Source organism: Lepidochelys kempii, chromosome 3, assembly GCF_965140285.1.
Source record: "Lepidochelys kempii isolate rLepKem1 chromosome 3, rLepKem1.hap1, whole genome shotgun sequence".
Classification (NCBI taxonomy): domain Eukaryota; kingdom Metazoa; phylum Chordata; order Testudines; family Cheloniidae; genus Lepidochelys; species Lepidochelys kempii.
This window is the reverse complement of record NC_136382.1, coordinates 191,865,126-191,882,207: the sequence shown is the minus strand read 5'-3', so window position 1 is coordinate 191,882,207 and position 17,082 is coordinate 191,865,126. Positions and strand designations below refer to the sequence as shown.

The window sequence follows — 17,082 nt, the reverse complement described above, 5'->3', positions numbered from 1 at the left end:
CTAGATGACCTTCTGGGGTCCCTTCCAACCCTGATATTCTATGATTCTATGATTCTATGATTCTTAAAAAAAATTGCCAACACTCCCAAACTTTTTTCTCTTACATTTTGTTCCTAGAGAATATTACCTACCAGTTTCTGAGTTTGCTAAAGTCTGCCTTCTTGAAGTCCACTGTTTTTATTCTGCTGTTTTGCCTCCAACCATTCCTTAGAATTAATAACTTTCACCCAAGCTAACTTCCATCTTCAAATTCTCAACCAGTTCCTCCCTATTTGTCAGAATAAAATCTAGAATAGCCTCTCCCCTAGTCACTTTCTTCACCTTCTGTAGTGAAAAGTTGTCTCCAATATATTCCAAGAACTTATTGGATAACCCAGTGCTCTGCTGTATTATTTTCCCAACAGATGTCTGGGTAGTTGAAGCCCCCCATCACCACCAAGTCCTGTGCTTTGGATAATTTTGTTTAAGAAAAGCCGCCTCATCCACCTCTTCCTCCTGGTTAGGTGGTCTACAGTAGACCCCTACCATTATGTCACCCTTGTCCTATAACATCACTGAGCAATATTTGTTTTATTACCAAAATGATTAGCCTTTATTTGAACAATATGCCACAAATGCAGAAAATCATTACGTTACATTAGTGATTAAACTACATTCAGTGCTATCAGGGACTGCTTAACAACATGATTTATGTTTTGCATAAAATATTACAGAACAACCTCAGACTTTGTAAGCCAATTCTATCCTTAGAATAATTCAAAAAGACTTCATGTTCCACAAAGTCTTTCTAGACAATTTATAGTATAGTTTGTGAGCACTGAAAACAAACTTGATTTAAAATCAGGAGTAAAATTTGTCATGGCAACTGTATATAGTAACTAAAAATAATAGATAATGTCTTGCATCAATTCACCCCCAAAGAATTTCAAAAGTTCCTTTAACCTCTAAGATTCCCAGTAAGCTTTACAAACTATGGGCTTGAACTCACCAACTCTTACTTATCTGAGTTGTCCTACTGAAGCCAGTGGGAGTAATGAAAGATCTAATCATGTGAATAGAGGTTTGCAAGACTAGGCACATGCACGTATTATGGAAGCATTTGTAGAGATTCTATAGTGAAGCTTGCATTGAACTTTTCTCTTAATTCAGTATTAACTCTCTCTTTCACAGTCCAGTGACTAAATTTAGTTTTTAAGTTTATCACAATTTCTGTTCAGAGGACAAGTGCATTTAATTTTCTATGACCTTTTGGATAAAATAGTTTTTTTTGTTTTTTTCTCAGAGAAAGTTAAAAGGGAATCCTTTGGCCAAAGGATTCAAACTACAGACACCGAACCAACAAAAGTCTCTTCCAATAGGCAGAGAAGCAGCCAATCAGTACACAACATTTGGGTGTGGGAGACCCAGGGCTATGGACACTGGGGCAAAACCCTATTCTTAATGGCTCTTTAATTTCCACAAGGAGACACATAAGGGGCTGAAAAATGCTAACGATTCTTCCTGCTCCGGCACAAGCAAAAGTAGATTAATGGGCATGGCATTACAATGCCTGAAAAAGCCAAAAAAATTTAGCTACCCAAAAGAACACAACTGCTCTAAAGAAAGTGGATACCATCTGTGATGGGCTGCCCATCCCATACAAGGCCTGAAGGATTAAATTAGGTTAATTAACCTGTAGGCTGAACCAGGAGAAAAGGCAGGATATGCTAAAGTCTAATTTGCTGATGTCATCCAACTGAGGGGAGAAGCTGTGCCAGGTTTATAAAGGCAGGAAGCTAGCAACAGAAAGGGGGTTTGGGGATGAGCAGGCAGTGGTCTGCACTCACTCCCTGTAAAGAGGGAGGTGTATGTGAGGCTACGGGGGTCAATTGTCTGCAGTTACTCCCTGGAAGGAGGGAGTTTAGGCTGGTACACCCCGAGGAGCGGGGAGACAGAAGTTGTAAGAAGGAGTCCAAGGAAAGAGCACAGGCTCTGAAGGGAAAGCAGACCACAGCTGCCAGGTATAGAGTTCTTAGACTGAAACCCAGAGTAGTGGGCAGGTCCGGGTTCCCCTCCGGCCACTGAGCAAGTGGAACCATCAGGGCAGTGCATGAGAAGACTGCCTGAGACTGTTGGTATGGAAATACTTTGATTCCCTGGAAGATCTAATCACGTGAATAGAGGAGGGCCAAGCCACGAAGATGGCGTACTCTGAATCGCAGGGAGCAAGAGAGAGATGGCAGAGCGTGCAGCTCACAGAAGAAAGGGGGCCTAAGACCTGAGAGGAGCTAATCCCCAGATGTGGCCACAAGTAGGTGCCCCTGGTGCTAAGTAGAGCTCCCTGCAGAGGTGACATCTGTAGGGGGCATGTGGCATCACGTGCCCTCCCATGATTTGTTGCTTGGCTTATATTGAGCATGCTCACATGGACTGAGCCTGCCCAGTAACGCTGCTGAAGCCAGCTGCCCTCATTCTGTCTTCCCCCCTCCCCCAGACTATCAGCAGGCATGGGTCATCTCAGGCGCCCTGTCATACCATCCCAGATCATTTCTGTTCATTATAACCTTGTAATCAGTAACTCAAAGTATTAGAATTAGGCCACAAGTCTGAAGTCATTCCTGTTCATTTTGCATTGTCTCCTGTTAAATGTATGCAAGCTATCCTACAGACCTAATCTGTGCTGGTGACAGCAGGGGAAATGCTGCTCAAACAAATCAGTAAACTCATTGTTCCTCAAAAAAGCCTGTGCAGGATACAGCCTACATTCCTTGAGGACCCAAAACTACCATGGACTTAATTGGCCCCTCTTTCAGGATTGCTCACAAGAACGCCAGTTAGTGACAACTGGCTTTTGTGGATAGTTGTCCACTGAGAAATGGAATGAGCCATCTATTCATGTCACATCCTATTTGAAGGGTAAATAAAGGATCAGCCAGTCATAACATACATAACAGGATGTAATAGCATCCTGGGAAAGGTGAAAACAGCAGATGAAAATCTGCCCTTATTGCCATTGACTTCAACAGGGCCAAGAGTTAACAGTCTGGTTGTAGACTCTCTGTAAAATAGATCCACCATGCTGAAATAGGAGGATATATGTAGATGAACTCAGGTTTGGGTGGGTTAGGTTAGGGAAACCTGCGTTGATAGCATGCACAGAATAACAGTCGTGGTCATCATACAGAGGCAAGAGCTCACCATACGGTATACTATCCTTTCTTGAAAACATTATTATTTTTAGCACTTCTTTTAACTAAGTATGAATGTTAACATTAAATTAAAAATGGACTAGCTAAAATAAGGTACTTAAGTTGTTTGGATTACCTGACTTCTGCATTTTCATATTGTCCAAATTTTAAGTTATACCTCAACTTAGAAATTTTCTATCTTGCTGTTTTCATAAAAAATTCAAATATTTTTTCTCCTTAAATGAATAGAAATTTACACCCTTAATTCCACTTATAACGTTTATTTACTTTGAACTTTATATAGGTCAGGCATCGGCAATCTTTGGCCCCCAGCCCACCAGGGAAATCCACTGGCGGGCCGGGACGGTTTGTTTACCTGCAGCAACTGCAGGTTCAACTGATCGCAGCTCCCACTGGCCGCGGTGAACCGCGGCCAGTGGGAGCTGTGATCAGCTGAACCTGCGGATGCTGAAGGTAAACAAACCATCCCGGCCTGCCAGTGGATTTCCCTGATGGGCTGTGTGCCAAAGGTTGCAAATCCCTGATGTAGGTGTTTTTGAAAGTGTCATCAAACCATATAAAACCTGTTGTAGAACTATTTATCCTCTATAAAGTATGTACATTTGATTGCGTTATTGATGATAACTGTGTAAATTAGCATCTTTGTCTTCTGCAACAAAGTTTCTTTAAAGCTCTGTCTGAGGACCTCTTAAAGTCATTCAAACTAGCCTGTTCTAAAGATTGTAAAGAGTTGGCAGGCTTGAGTAGGTCTGAGGAGACTATCTGCACATTCCCCTAAAGTCTGTGAACCAGTCTGAGATCTGGTTTAAACTACAAAGATAGATCAGTATAGGTCACCTTGCATCTACTTAGTTGTGCATGTTTCTGCACTCAAATTTGTCCCCCACTGATGTAAGTGCCCATTATGGTGATGCAGTAACACCACCTCCCTGAGCCCTGGTTGACTGACTGTGGTCAGCACCGTTTAAGTGTAGACAATATGTGACCTATGTCTACCTTAACACTTCTCCAGCAGCTGTCCCACAATGCCTGACACTGATTGCTCTAGTCACAGTTGTTGAACTCCCATGCCCAGAGGTCAGAGACTGAAAGCTAACCCCCGCCGCCTTTTAAAACCTTCATGTGTTTTTGAAATGCCTTTTCCTGATTGCCCAGCTTGGTGAGCACATCTAGCAGCTCTGCATTGTGTGCAACTTCCCAATTGACCATGCTGGTTCCAAGTTCCAGATGAACTCCTGTCTGGAGTAGACGGGTACTGGATTTCCTAGGACTGCGGGGAGAAGCAGCTTTGCAGGCACAGCTGCAGAGCAGTCGTACAAACATGGACATCTACTACATGCATGGGGGATTCAAGTGAAGAGATTCAACAGGGATCAGCAGCAGTGCCAGGGGAAAGCAAAGGAACTTTGGCAGGCATGCCAGAAAGCCAATAATAGATCTTGGGGACAAGCCACATACCTACCACTTCTATGAGCTTCATGCCATATTTTGTGGGCACTGGTGGCATCTTTGCCGCACATTGTGGATCACGAGACAGACCCGTTGTACAGTGTAGAAGATGGGGGACATGTAACCAAGGGTGGGGGTTCCAGCTATGCTGTGAGCCCGGATCTGCTTGAAACACCACTGCAGTCTAATCTGTCCTGGCAGCAAAGCATGGCCAAACCCAATGCAGGAGAAGGAACCTAAGCATGTGAATGCATTTCTCATTATAGTGTTGCAATATACTGATGGCACCCCTCCCCAATGTAGCCAGACACAGGTATTGACTTTTCATTAATTTACTCATATTAGAAGCAGCAGTGGTACAACAAACAGACAAAGTAGTTTATCTACTTTTCATTCCCCTGTAGAGTTAGCTTGGGGGGAGCATACAGAGCAATTTACATACCCAGGGATGTCCCTTGAATCTCTCCTGAGAGAACTCAATGAAACTTTCATGTAGGTACTCTGCAATCCTCTCCCAAAAGTTTCTAGGGCCGGCAGCCTAATTTCTTCCTCTACAGTAGGACACTTCCCATGCTGGTGTGCGATGACTTCAGCAGGCATCATTGCAGTAGATGGGCTAGCGGCATATGGGCCGAGGGGGCTTTAATAAGCCAGCAGCAGCTGTACTTTCTGTGCCTTTGTTACCCTAAAGAGCGAGGTATCAGCCAAAAATCACCACTGGGTATGGAGAATAGTGCCAGTTCTCAGTGCCATTGCCTTCCATCCATACCCATGGAAATAGGGGCTGAAAGATGTTTCATGCAATTGAAAAATTCCCTCTTCATTCCCCCTCCCCACCCTCCAGACCCCTGCTGGGCCATGGCTCAGCCTGGAGAGCAGTGCTGTGCACAGGCACCCCAAGGCTGAAATGTCAATAGGCACATTGTGTTTAAAACTTTAGGGGAGCAAGGGGATGGAGTTCTGAAACTTAACTTTCGCTTTCCCCTGTGACTATACATATAATTATATCTGTTTTATCTGTAGCTGCTGCCTGTTAGAGCCTTGAGGTTTCCCCCCTCCACACCCATAAAATGCCTGACCATGATGAGGCGGACAAAGAAGAGGATATGGGAGAATGTGTTCAGTGAGATCCTGCAAGCCAGTGTTCCATTAGATCGTGAACAGAAGGCCTTGAGGGTGAATACTGCAGACAATATGGAGAAGGAAAGAGCAGACATGAGAAAGGGCCAGGAGTCAGAGAGGGAGCTGCTCCAGAATTTAATGTGGCTTCTCTAGTAGTAAATAAAAATGCTGGAGACTCTTGTTTGACCTACAGATTCAACAATCATGGGCTCACTTCCCTTTGCAGTTAACGAAGAACTCCATTTTAGCATCTCCCTGCACCTCCAACATTCCACATGGCATCAGAGGCAATATCTTTAGCCCTACCATGCCATGCCGGTAGACAGTAAGGACAATCACAGCTCCAAATACACTGAACTAGAAGCCATGCTTTGTTGTATGGGTAGCAAAATGGACATGAATGTTCTCTCCCCTTTAAGGTCTATTCATTTCAGAAGTTTTTATTGTATTTGTTTTTAATTGCATCTTGTTTTGGTAACAATCTATTTGTTGGTAAATAATTCATCCTTTATTACTAGTTCTAGTAAAAGCATCCACTACTTGTCACACTGTACAATAACAGAACTCATAGGATCAGTGACAAACAATGTAATAATTATAAATGTACAGCAAGCACCACAAACTTAACAGGCACATTAAGACAGTTATATTCATAAGTGTACATCAAGTACCCCACAATTCCTAATAGCCCCCAAAACTTCAGGGCCAGGTGAAGCACAGTCCACAATACCACATTACTATGACTGACTGTTAAAGTGCTCTTTCAAGGCCTCCCTCAGCCTCATAGCTCCGCACTGAGCTCTTTTAATAACCCCTGCGTCTGGCTGTTCAAACATAGGACTTGGACATACTAGCCCTTACTTTAGTATAATTTAAGTCACTTGGGGGTGTGAAAAAGCCATCCCCCTTAGCAATGTAAGTTACACCGACCTAATGGGCAGCACTATCTCAGCAGGAGAAACTCTCACATCGACATAGCTACTGCTGCTTGGGGAGGTGGAAAAATTCTTCTATTGAGAAAGCTCTCTCCCATCAGCATAGAGCATCCGCACTAGCCGCACTACAGCGGCTCAATTACATTGGTCCAGCTGCACTGCTGTAGCAATTCTAATGTAGACTAGCCCTCAGATAACGAGACACCCATCTCTGTCCTCCACTGCGGTGGCAACTTTTCCCTCTTTGCCATTCAGATATTATGCGGGACACAACAGGCAGCTATAACCACTGGGATATTTTTCTCACTGAGATCCAATCCCGTGAGTACACAGCACCAGTATCCTTTCAGTCTACCAAAAGCACATTCAACTATCATTCTGCACCTGCTGAGCAGGTAATTAGATCTTTTCTTGTTGCTGTTGAGGTGGCCAACACATGGCTTCAAGAGCCAGGGGACCAAGGGATAGCATGCATCTCCCCACAGTCACTATTGGCATTTATATTGCCAATAGCAATGCAGTGGTTGGGAAAGAACATCCCTGCTTGCAGATTTCTGAACGGTCTTGTGTTCTTAAAGATGCAAGCATCATACACCTTCCCTGACCAGCCAACACTGATATCACTGAAGTGTCTCTGGCAATCCACCAGTGCTTGCAAAATCCTAGAAAGGTAGCCCTTTCTGTAGCAAGGTGGGCTGGTGCCATAACAGGGATATGCACAATATCTATTAACCCACTGCATCTTGGAAGCCCTGCTACTTCCATTCTATCAACTATGTCAGGGGTGGCCAAGCTGTTGCTCTGAGCCACATGCGGCTTTTCAGAGGTTAATATGCGGCTCCTTACATAGGCGCCAACTCCGCGGCTGGAGCTACAGGTGCCAACTTTCTAATGTGTTACAGGGTGCTCACTGCTCAACCCCTGGCACTGACCCAGGCCTCAGCCCTACTCCACTCCTTCCCCTAAGGCCCCTGCCCCTTCCCGAGTCTGCTGCACGCTTGCTCCTCCTCCTCCCACCCCTCCACCCCCAGCACACCACAAAACAGCTGATTGCGGCTGGCGGGAGGCGCAGGGATGGAGGGTTAGGTGCTGATCAGTGGTGCTGCTGGCAGGTGGGAGACACGGGGGGCAGGGGAAGCTGATGGGGGGCTGCTGATGTGTTACAGTGGCTCTCTGGCAATGCACATTGGTAAATTCTGGCTCCTTCTCAGGCTCAGGTTGGCCACCTGTGGACTATGTCTTGCACATTAGCAAAAGTAACAGTCCTGTTTAGCAGGAAAAAATGAATGGACCTGAACACCTGCGTGGCAAAAGGCCCCACTGCGGATTTTCCCAACTCCAAAATGATTTCCTATTGTCCAGTAGCAATCTGGCATCACAAGCTTCAATAGAGCTATCACCACCTGCTTCTCAAATGTCAGTGCAGCACTCATTCTGGTGTCCCTGCACCGGAGGGCTGGCGGGAACTCAGCACACACATCAGGAATGTGGCCTTGCACAGGTGCAAGTTCTGTAGCCACTGCATATCATCCCAAACGTGCTTTATGATGCAATCCATCCGTCAGTGTTCATTTCTTGAGCTTATACGCAGCGCTCCACTGTCTGCAGTGGCTCTGAGAACACCACCAGCATCCTTGAATCGGCTTTTGCTATGTCTCACAGCTATCTGTCCTCCATGAAATCACCATGTCCCTTGTTGCTGCAGTTCTTCCTGTGGCTCTGCAAATACCAGGATTGTTTGTCCTATGTTTACAATATTCATAACAACCGTTATGGAGCTGTGCAGGCTCCATCCTTCTGCCACAGATGGCAGACAGTGAAAAGAGCTGTGTAGTTTGGTGGGATGTTTAGAAAAGGTCCTGGAAATTATGGGACATGGATAGCACTATAGGATGAAGAAAATTGCATGATAGGGACTTGACCCATTGCTCCCAGTCACCCCTGCAGAACTTGTTTCTGCCCCACCAGACATTGCCATGATTTCCCAAGACAGTGAGTCAGATGGTGGCAAACTGCACACTGATATACCTACCCATGGAGCAATGCACATCAGCATAAGCACTCTTGGGGAATATGCACAACACTGATGCAAGTACGCATGTGTCCATACTAACAGCTTTAAGTTGACATAACTTGCATCGATCAACATTTGTAGTGTAGACATGGCCTTAGTTCTGCAGAGTCCATGTAAAGAAATGTGTAGATAGACTTTATTCTTTGGTGGAAAAAGCCTGAAGAAAGAAAAACTATCATCTCATTGCTCAGCTGACATGAATAGCGCAATGAAAAGCCATTAGTTCCACAATGCAAGATGATTATGATATTTTAGAGTCTGTGAACATTAAAAAGGTTTGCAGTGGAACTACTGGAGCTCCTAATAACTCAGCGTAAGCATGATACTTTTCCAAAAAGGTTCCTAAGGACAGGTGAATTAAACAAATTCTGATTTTCTAGCTCAAACTGCTTTTGAGATGCCATTCCAAAAAATGCAGTCTTAAAGTGAAAACTCTCATACTTTCTATCATATCTTAAATTTGATTCAACAATTTTTCTCTGGCAAAGGACCAAACAAACAATTGGGTGTTTACTGTCTTAGTTTTGACAAAGTTAAGAGGTGGGGTACCAAAATCCATTTTATAATGGAAAGCTATCTGCAATCTTCTAATCTGCCTTTCATAATAGACACATATTCATACAAACATAGGGCAGGACCATGTCATCAGTTATTAAGCAGAAATCACCAATGATATAACAGATTTCTGCTTACGAACTACTGGTGTAATATGGTCCATAACTTGGCAAAAAGATGGACTATAGTATTTTATTCAGAACTAGAAACCTAACTTATAACCGTTTTTTCTTATTAACCTTTATCAGATACAGCAGAGGCAAAGGTGTTATAAATTGCATAGAGAAAGCAGGAGATATATGGAAGAAAGTAACTCAAAGGCAAAATATAGAGTATTTCACATTTCCAAGTCCAGTCTGTGTAAAGTAGGTAAAATACAATCTCCCACTTCTATGAGTATTTTCTTTACAGTGCAACACACTGTGAAGATCGCTCAAGTTTTCTCACAATTACTTAAACTAAATAGCGTAACTTTTACATCATACGCCTTAAAAATTATTTTTGACCCTAACAAGTGATTAAAACCGTAGGTATTTTTAAAAAATATTTATCACCACTAACTTATATTTGCTGTTGTATTCAACTTGGCCAATGAAAACAGACAAGTCAATTTCATTTTTGTCTCTATCCTATTTTACTATCACTTTCAGGTTCTAGTGCATAGTGCTTCAGTATTTGATTTTAGGGGTGGGGGAAGATTTCCCCATATACCTCCCAACTCACAGTTCATTTATATACATTTTCCTCTTTAAACCATGCTGGTATTATTTTACAGGGTCTACAACTAGCGACTTTTTAACGTCTTCAGACAAACTGGAAAACCCCCCCAGCAATTGAGGTGTTTATATTCCATAGCCTAGACTAAGTGATAGAGTACATGGTCAAATGACATTGTACACAGAGATATCAAGTAGTTATGACTCTAGTACTTTCAGAAACATCTGACGTGGACAGTGCATATGTTGATGGAAGAGGATGGGGGCATCTTTACTACATTCCCATACTTCCAGTTTATTTTTAAAAGTTTTACCTTAAACAATAGAAAGCCAGGAATTTAAGAGGTTTTTTTTAAAAACAGTCGTTCAGTGACTTTTCTCCTTAAGTTACATCACGGAAGCAAGCAAGCAAGCAAAGCTTGACAAACCTATGTTGGCAGTCAAAATTAAATCTCCTTCTAGATACACTTTGGCCAATAATACATAATCTCAGAGAATTCACTACTCAGTTGTGTCAGGTGCTACACGAACCCCTTCTTTTACTATCTCTTTTACCTTCAGTGATACAATCAAGAGATCTGGGTGTAGTATTTTCCACTTTGGAAATACAAAAGGGACCAACCACTTCCTACAAAAGCAGGTTTTGTTGATGTTCTTAGGCTGCTTTTTATAATTTTTCTTCCCTGGACTGTCATGTTTTGTTTTTATTTAAAAATATCCACCACCATAACGTGATGAAGGCTTACTCATGATACCATATATGGCCAGTTATAGTCTTAAGTACCAATCTTTGTTTCATCTGCAGCCTTTAATGGGACTACTGTTTAAGTACTTCCCATGTAAAGTGAGGAATCCTGATTAGGTAAGCACTAATGCATCGGTTCCCAAACTGCGGGGCGTGAAGAAATTCCAAGGGGGGCGCAAGGCTGCCCAGCCCTTGAGCATGCAGCCGGGGAGGCTGGCGCCCGGCCCCGCCCCTCCCCTCCTGTCATAGAATATCAGGGTTGGAAGGGACCTCAGGAGGTCATCTAGTCCAACCCCCTGCTCAAAGCAGGACCGATCCCCGACTAAATCATCCCAGCCAGGGCTTTGTCAAGCCTGACCTTAAAAACTTCTAGGGAAGGAGATTCCACCACCCCCCTAGGTAACGCATTCCAGTGTTTCACCACCCTCCTAGTGAAAAAGTTTTTCCTAACATCCGACCTAAATCTCCCCCACTGCAACTTGAGACCATTACTCCTTGTTCTGTCATCTGCTACCACTGAGAACAGTCTAGAGCCATCATCTTTGGAACCCCCTTTCAGGTACTTAAAAGCAGCTATCAAATCCCCCCTCATTCTTGTCTTCTGAAGACTCTTCTGAAGACATCCCCAGTTCCCTCAGCCTCTCCTCATAAGTCATATGTTCCAGTCCCCTAATTATTTTTGTTGCCCTCCGCTGGACTCTTTCCAATTTTTCCACATCCTTCTTGTAGTGTGGGGCCCAAAACTGGACACACTACTCCAGATGAGGCCTCACCAATATTGAACAGAAGGGAACGATCACGTCCCTCGATTTGCTGGCAATGCCCCTACTTATACATCCCAAAATGCCATTGGCCTTCTTGGCAACAAGGGCACACTGTTGACTCATAACCAACTTCTTGTCCACTGTAACCCCTAGGTCCTTTTCTGCAGAACTGCTGCCGAGCCATTCGGTCCCTAGTCTGTAGCGGTGCATTGGATTCTTCCGTCCTAAGTGCAGGATTCTGCACTTGTCCTTGTTGAACCTCATCAGATTTCTTTTGGCCCAATCCTCCAATTTGTCTAGGTCCCTCTGTATCCTATCCCTACCCTCCAGTGTATCTACCACTCCTCCCAGTTTAGTGTCATCTGCAAACTTGTTGAGGGTGCAATCCACACCATCCTCCACATCATTAATGAAGATATTGAACAAAACCGGCCCCCTCCACCGCAGCTACACCACCGCACAGGGAGCGCTGCTTGTGCTCGCCCACCTCCCAGGCTTTCCAATAAGCCAGTCCTGCCGCTCTGAGCAGCCTGGTAAGGGGGCGGTGAGCAGGGGGTTAGATAAGGGGCAGGAGGTCCTGGGGGGGCAGCCACGGGATAGTGAGCAGTTGGATAGGGTGGAGGTTCTGGGGGGGCAGTCAGGAGACAGCAGCGGGGAGGTTGGATAGGTGTGGGAGTCCCGGGGGGGCCTGTCAGGGGGTGGGGGTATGGACGGGGTTGGGGCAGTCAGGAGACAGAGAGCAGGGGGGGTTGGAAAGGGGTGGAGTCCCAGGAGGGGGTGGTCAGGGGACAAGGAGCAGGGAGGGTTGGATGATGGTAAAGGAGAGGTGGGGGTGTGAAGGTTTCTCGAAAATTAAAAAGGGGGCATGATGCCGAAAAGTTTGGGAACCACTGCACTAAAGCATCTAGCAAGAGTACAACAAACATTTTGCTGTACAGTAAAACAAAGAACAAAAGTAGAATAAAAAGCACTGAACATCAAGAAGCACTGGTTGAGTTCTTCTCATCCCATGCATGGCACCAGAAGTATTATGTGGCATGGCTGTTTGTAAGTTAAAAGACTAATTGTAATTGACCTAAATTTTCTAAGGCAGTTAGTGATTTTTGGGAGTCTTAGTTTTGGGATATCAGTTTAAACACACCTTAAAGGAACTTGATTTTGAGGGCAAGCAGTGAGATGTCTTTTACAGGGTTTCAAGTTAGCCATCCCATCATGAATAGTTACTTGGGAAAATTTACACAAAAGTGTCTGAACACAAGTTGTATAGGTGTTTCCTCCTATTTGGCTATATAGTTTTTAAGCAGCATCTTCAACTCCTGTGAAACAAAGCATATAATCTGTCTTTAAGTCTAACTTTATTCAGTATTTAGCATTACAAACTATGTATTTTCCTTTGAAAAAACACCAAAATAACAAAGCATGTTACAACTGAAAGGCATCACTTTTATGGTGCCAAGGAAACTCCTTGTGCTAGGGATTTGGTGCTCAAATCATGGTGTTGTTGATTCATATACCACTTGAAAAACAAAACTGTTTAAGAATATATGTGGTAAAAGTCTATACTTTTTTTTTTTATAGGAAGGAGGGTTAAATATTTGAAAAATGCATTAGAAGATTCAAACTTCTTTTCTCCAATTAAAAATTGGTTATATTTTACAACACAAACTCCTACCTACAGTATTTCCCAAGTAGTATTTGAACAGACCTTACTACTTAGCATACTAATTCTGGGAACCGTATACCTTGTTATGCCAATACTTATTGAAAATGAGTGTAATTAAACACATTCACATATAACAATGCTATTGCAAAAAGAAAGCAAATCAGGAATGTGCTCTAGTCTTCATAATTAGATAGGTTTCAAAGGGGTAGCCATGTTAGTCTGTATCAGCAAAAACAACAAGGAGTCCTTGTGGCACCTTAGAAACTAACAAATTTAATTTGGACATAACCTTTCGTGGACTATAACCTACTTATGCCCAAATAAATGTTAGTCTCTAAGGTGCCTCAAGAATGCCTCATTGTTTTTATAATTAGATAGGGTTACCACGTTTTCCCAAAGGGAAAACATGACACCACTTGGGGCGGGCCCAAGGGCCACCCTGGGGCCCCCCTCTCTCTCCTGCAGGTGGGAGTGGCCCCAGCCCCCCTCCCCCCCGGCAGTCCAAAGCTCCCCTCTACCTGCTGTGCACAGGGCCAGCCCAAGACCCCCTGCCACCTGCTCACGTGGGGCAGGGCAAGGCTGGCCCGGCCCCAACTGCCCCTGTCCCCTCCCACACCCCACACATTCCTCCGTGCCCTTCTAGGGGTCACATCCCACTTTTTGGCAAAACTGTTCATTTGTCCAGTTTGCTCTTGCCAACTGATGCTGACTTGGCAAGAGCGAACAGAGTTTTGCCAAAAAAAATAAAAAAAAAAAAGGGCAGGACACGGCTTAAACAAGGGACTGTCCAGCCAAAACGGGTCACCCTATAATTACACTATCATGTCCCCATCAAAGAGTGGTTATTAAGAGCCTCCTCCCAGGTCACATCCCTGGTCAGTGAATTGCTTCTTGAAGAGAGTTACAGTCACCGCTTGGCCAGTTTTAGCCACCAGAGAGCAGGATAGCGCTGTCCCAACGCCCCCACTCAGTAAAAAGTGCTAACAGGCCAGGGCATTCCCGGTTCGGCCAGGGACTTTCTGCCCTGTGGGCCCTGGGCGAGCCACTTACCCTCCGTGCCTGCTACCCTGCTGCAACACGGGGCTGCCCCGCCCTGCCTCACAGGGGTGCTGTGAGGACAAAGACTCTAACGGCCGCGAGGCGCTACGGTGATGGGTTCCCACACAAGTACCTGAGGGAAGATAACCGCGGGGGCTCCCGTTGACACACACAGCAGCCCCTCCCCGGTACTTTCTATGAGCCCTTCTCCCGCTGCCCCTACGAACCAGCGACAGCCGCACCCACTCGCCCCTGCCCCCTCCCAGCGAGCGCCGAGACACAAGCCCCTGCTGCTCCTACTAGGAACAATCCCGCGGGAGGGCCCTACACGCGCGCCCAGCGATCCCGCGATCTCTCCCCGCGCTTTCTCGGCGCCTCACTGCCCGTTCTACTCAACCGCGCGCCCTTCTACATGCACGGTCCTAAAAAGCTTCAATCGAACCCCTACGTCATTCCAAGCGCCCAACCAATCGGCAGCAGGTAAAAACTGCGCCCGCGGGTCGGGAGCTATGGGCGGGCACCGCCCTTGAGCGACAGCTCTGCGTGACCAATCAGCGAGGGTTGCGGCTCCGCCACCTCCCCCCTCTGCGGGCAAATCGCTGCTGGAGAGGAGGCGGGGCCTCCCGCTCCTCCTTGTCAGGGCAGCGCAGTAGACGGACAGGCCCGTTGTCCAATGAGAGGCGAGGCCGCCTGCGCAGCGACCGTGTTCGGAACCAATGGGCGCAGCAGCTGGGCGGAGGCCCGAGGTTTCCAAACGCTTCGCGGCGCCATGGGCTGAAAACTAAACCGAGATGGAATCTCCCAGTCTGAACCGGTTTGAGCCGGTTCCGAGTCTGTGGCACTAGGAGGGGGAGAAACGCTGCGCTCACTCCCTGCCGCCGCCGCCGCTGCCTCCGCCGCTGTGTGTGTGACCTGCTCACAGGGGAGCCCGCAGGGGGAGCCGCCGACACATCCACGGGGGCAAAGTTTAGTGCGAGCGGGGGGGAGATGGGGGTGAACTGAGCACCGGCCAGATCAGGGGGAGCAGCGGGGGCCCGGGCAGGCAGAGACTCAGCCAGAGGAGCCCGGGGCCTGGGGAGCGAGAGACCCGGGGCCCACCAACGCAGCGACTAAGCGGGGCCTGGGGAACTAGGGAATCAAGGAGCTCCAGGAAAGCAACGAGCCGGGGCTTGGGGAGCCAGAGCTGAGCAGCCGGGAAGGGAGGGGCTCCATCCCCTGCGCTGGGCGGCCTTGGCCCTGGAGCGGGGAGTTGGGGGCCGAGTCCTTGTAGGGCGAGCCAGGGGCAGCAGGGAGTAAGTGAGCCTGGCCAAGGGGCAGCAGCGCTGAGCGTGTGTCATACAACCAGCCCCGTGCACGCTTGTCTTGGAGGCGGTGGGGGAAGAAGGTTGACACCAATAAACGCTCAGTAGGGGAGAGGGCGCGCGTGTGTGTGATTTCTCCTATTTTTTTTTTTTGTGTGGTTGGAAACTTCACCCTCCCGCCCGTATTTTTTTTTAAAGGCAGAGGCTGTAATAACTATTTAGGTAAGTAACTCTTAATACTGGGGGGGGGGGTGGAAATCATGGGGTGCGGGGTCAGACGTATTGGGGGACAAAATGGGAGGCCAGAAAGGGGCCAGAAGCAGAAGGGGGGATGTGTGCGGAGGGCAGAAAGTCTGTGGGGTAGGAGAGGCACAGTGGGGTGTAAGACGCGGGGCGGGAGCATGGGGCTCCTTGGGGTACCACCGTGAGACGTGTCGGCTGTGCAATTGACTCGAGAGTACAGCTTCCACCACTGATGCCATGGATGTGGGGAAAGCAGGAGCGCGTGAGCAGATGTTGTTGGGAGGCTGCTGTGAGGGCTCGTGGGGGTAGATTATGGTCATTTTGTGCCCTTCATATAGGTGAAGGCTGGGGCTGGGGCTGGCGTTGAGAACTCGGGAAACTAGGGACATAATCTGTAAATTATTAGGAGTGGAAGTTTCCAGAAATATTTTTGTGTGTCTGTGCAGCAGTATTGAAACGTCCGCCTGGATCACGTGGGGTGGCCCTGTATACAACGCAGGGACCGAGAGGAGGGAGGGGCTGCAGTGTCCCTGCTGCTCTCTGCAAAGAAACCCACCAAACAGCCTCCTATTCCTAACTACCCTACACCACCCGCCCCCACCCCCCCGTCCGGTAGATACTTTAGTATTAACTACTTGCTAGGAAAACCGATTGGCGTGTAGTTGTGTGTTTTAATGGTATAAATGTTCCCATGTACTGCGGTATTCCTGCTGCTTTGCAAGGGAAGTCAGCAACGGCCTTTACATTGGGTGGGTGTGCGTCTGTGTGTTCACGTGTGTGTGTGTGCGCTGTATTCGTGCACATCAAATACTTGCTGATAATAATTCCAATGAATTTACATTGAATTGGATAAATGTTGGGTAATGTGATGTGTCTGCAGCTTTGCAAGGAAATTTAACCAAAATTCTGCTACCCGTTATTGCTATACACACACGTATTCGGGGGAGGGAAACAAGCTCGTTCAGTAGCGTCTGGAACTGCGGTATTAACTTTAAAGTAAATGCGCTATATTTGTGTATGTGTCTATATTGGTGTATAATGCATGTGTGGTGTGCTGTGCATGTCTAATTGTGCATAGGCTGAACAGTTAGAAGAAACTGAACTTTTAATTGCGTGCTATAAATAATCACAGTTAGTGTGGAAGAGTGTGGTGGGATGCTGATTTGACTTTCATTGTAGTTAGAAGTGGAGCTGTTTGCTCGCTGAGTGGGGCGGGGTAACTGTATGTTTCTCCTACTTCTGTACTTAAATGAAGCGTGCTGCTGCCCCCGCGCAGCCCGAAGTAGCGT

General features: G+C 46.4%; 1 protein-coding gene across 1 annotated transcript in view; it reads left to right on the top strand.

Annotated features, from left to right (window-relative positions):
• The first annotated feature begins 15,251 nt into the window (after positions 1–15,251).
• Positions 15,252–17,082, top strand: part of XPO1 (exportin 1) — a 79,191-nt gene continuing 77,360 nt past the window's right edge. The window contains exon 1 of the mRNA XM_073339390.2: positions 15,252–15,772. The gene's annotated coding sequence lies outside the window, so the exon portion shown is untranslated. The remainder of the gene's footprint in view (positions 15,773–17,082) is intronic.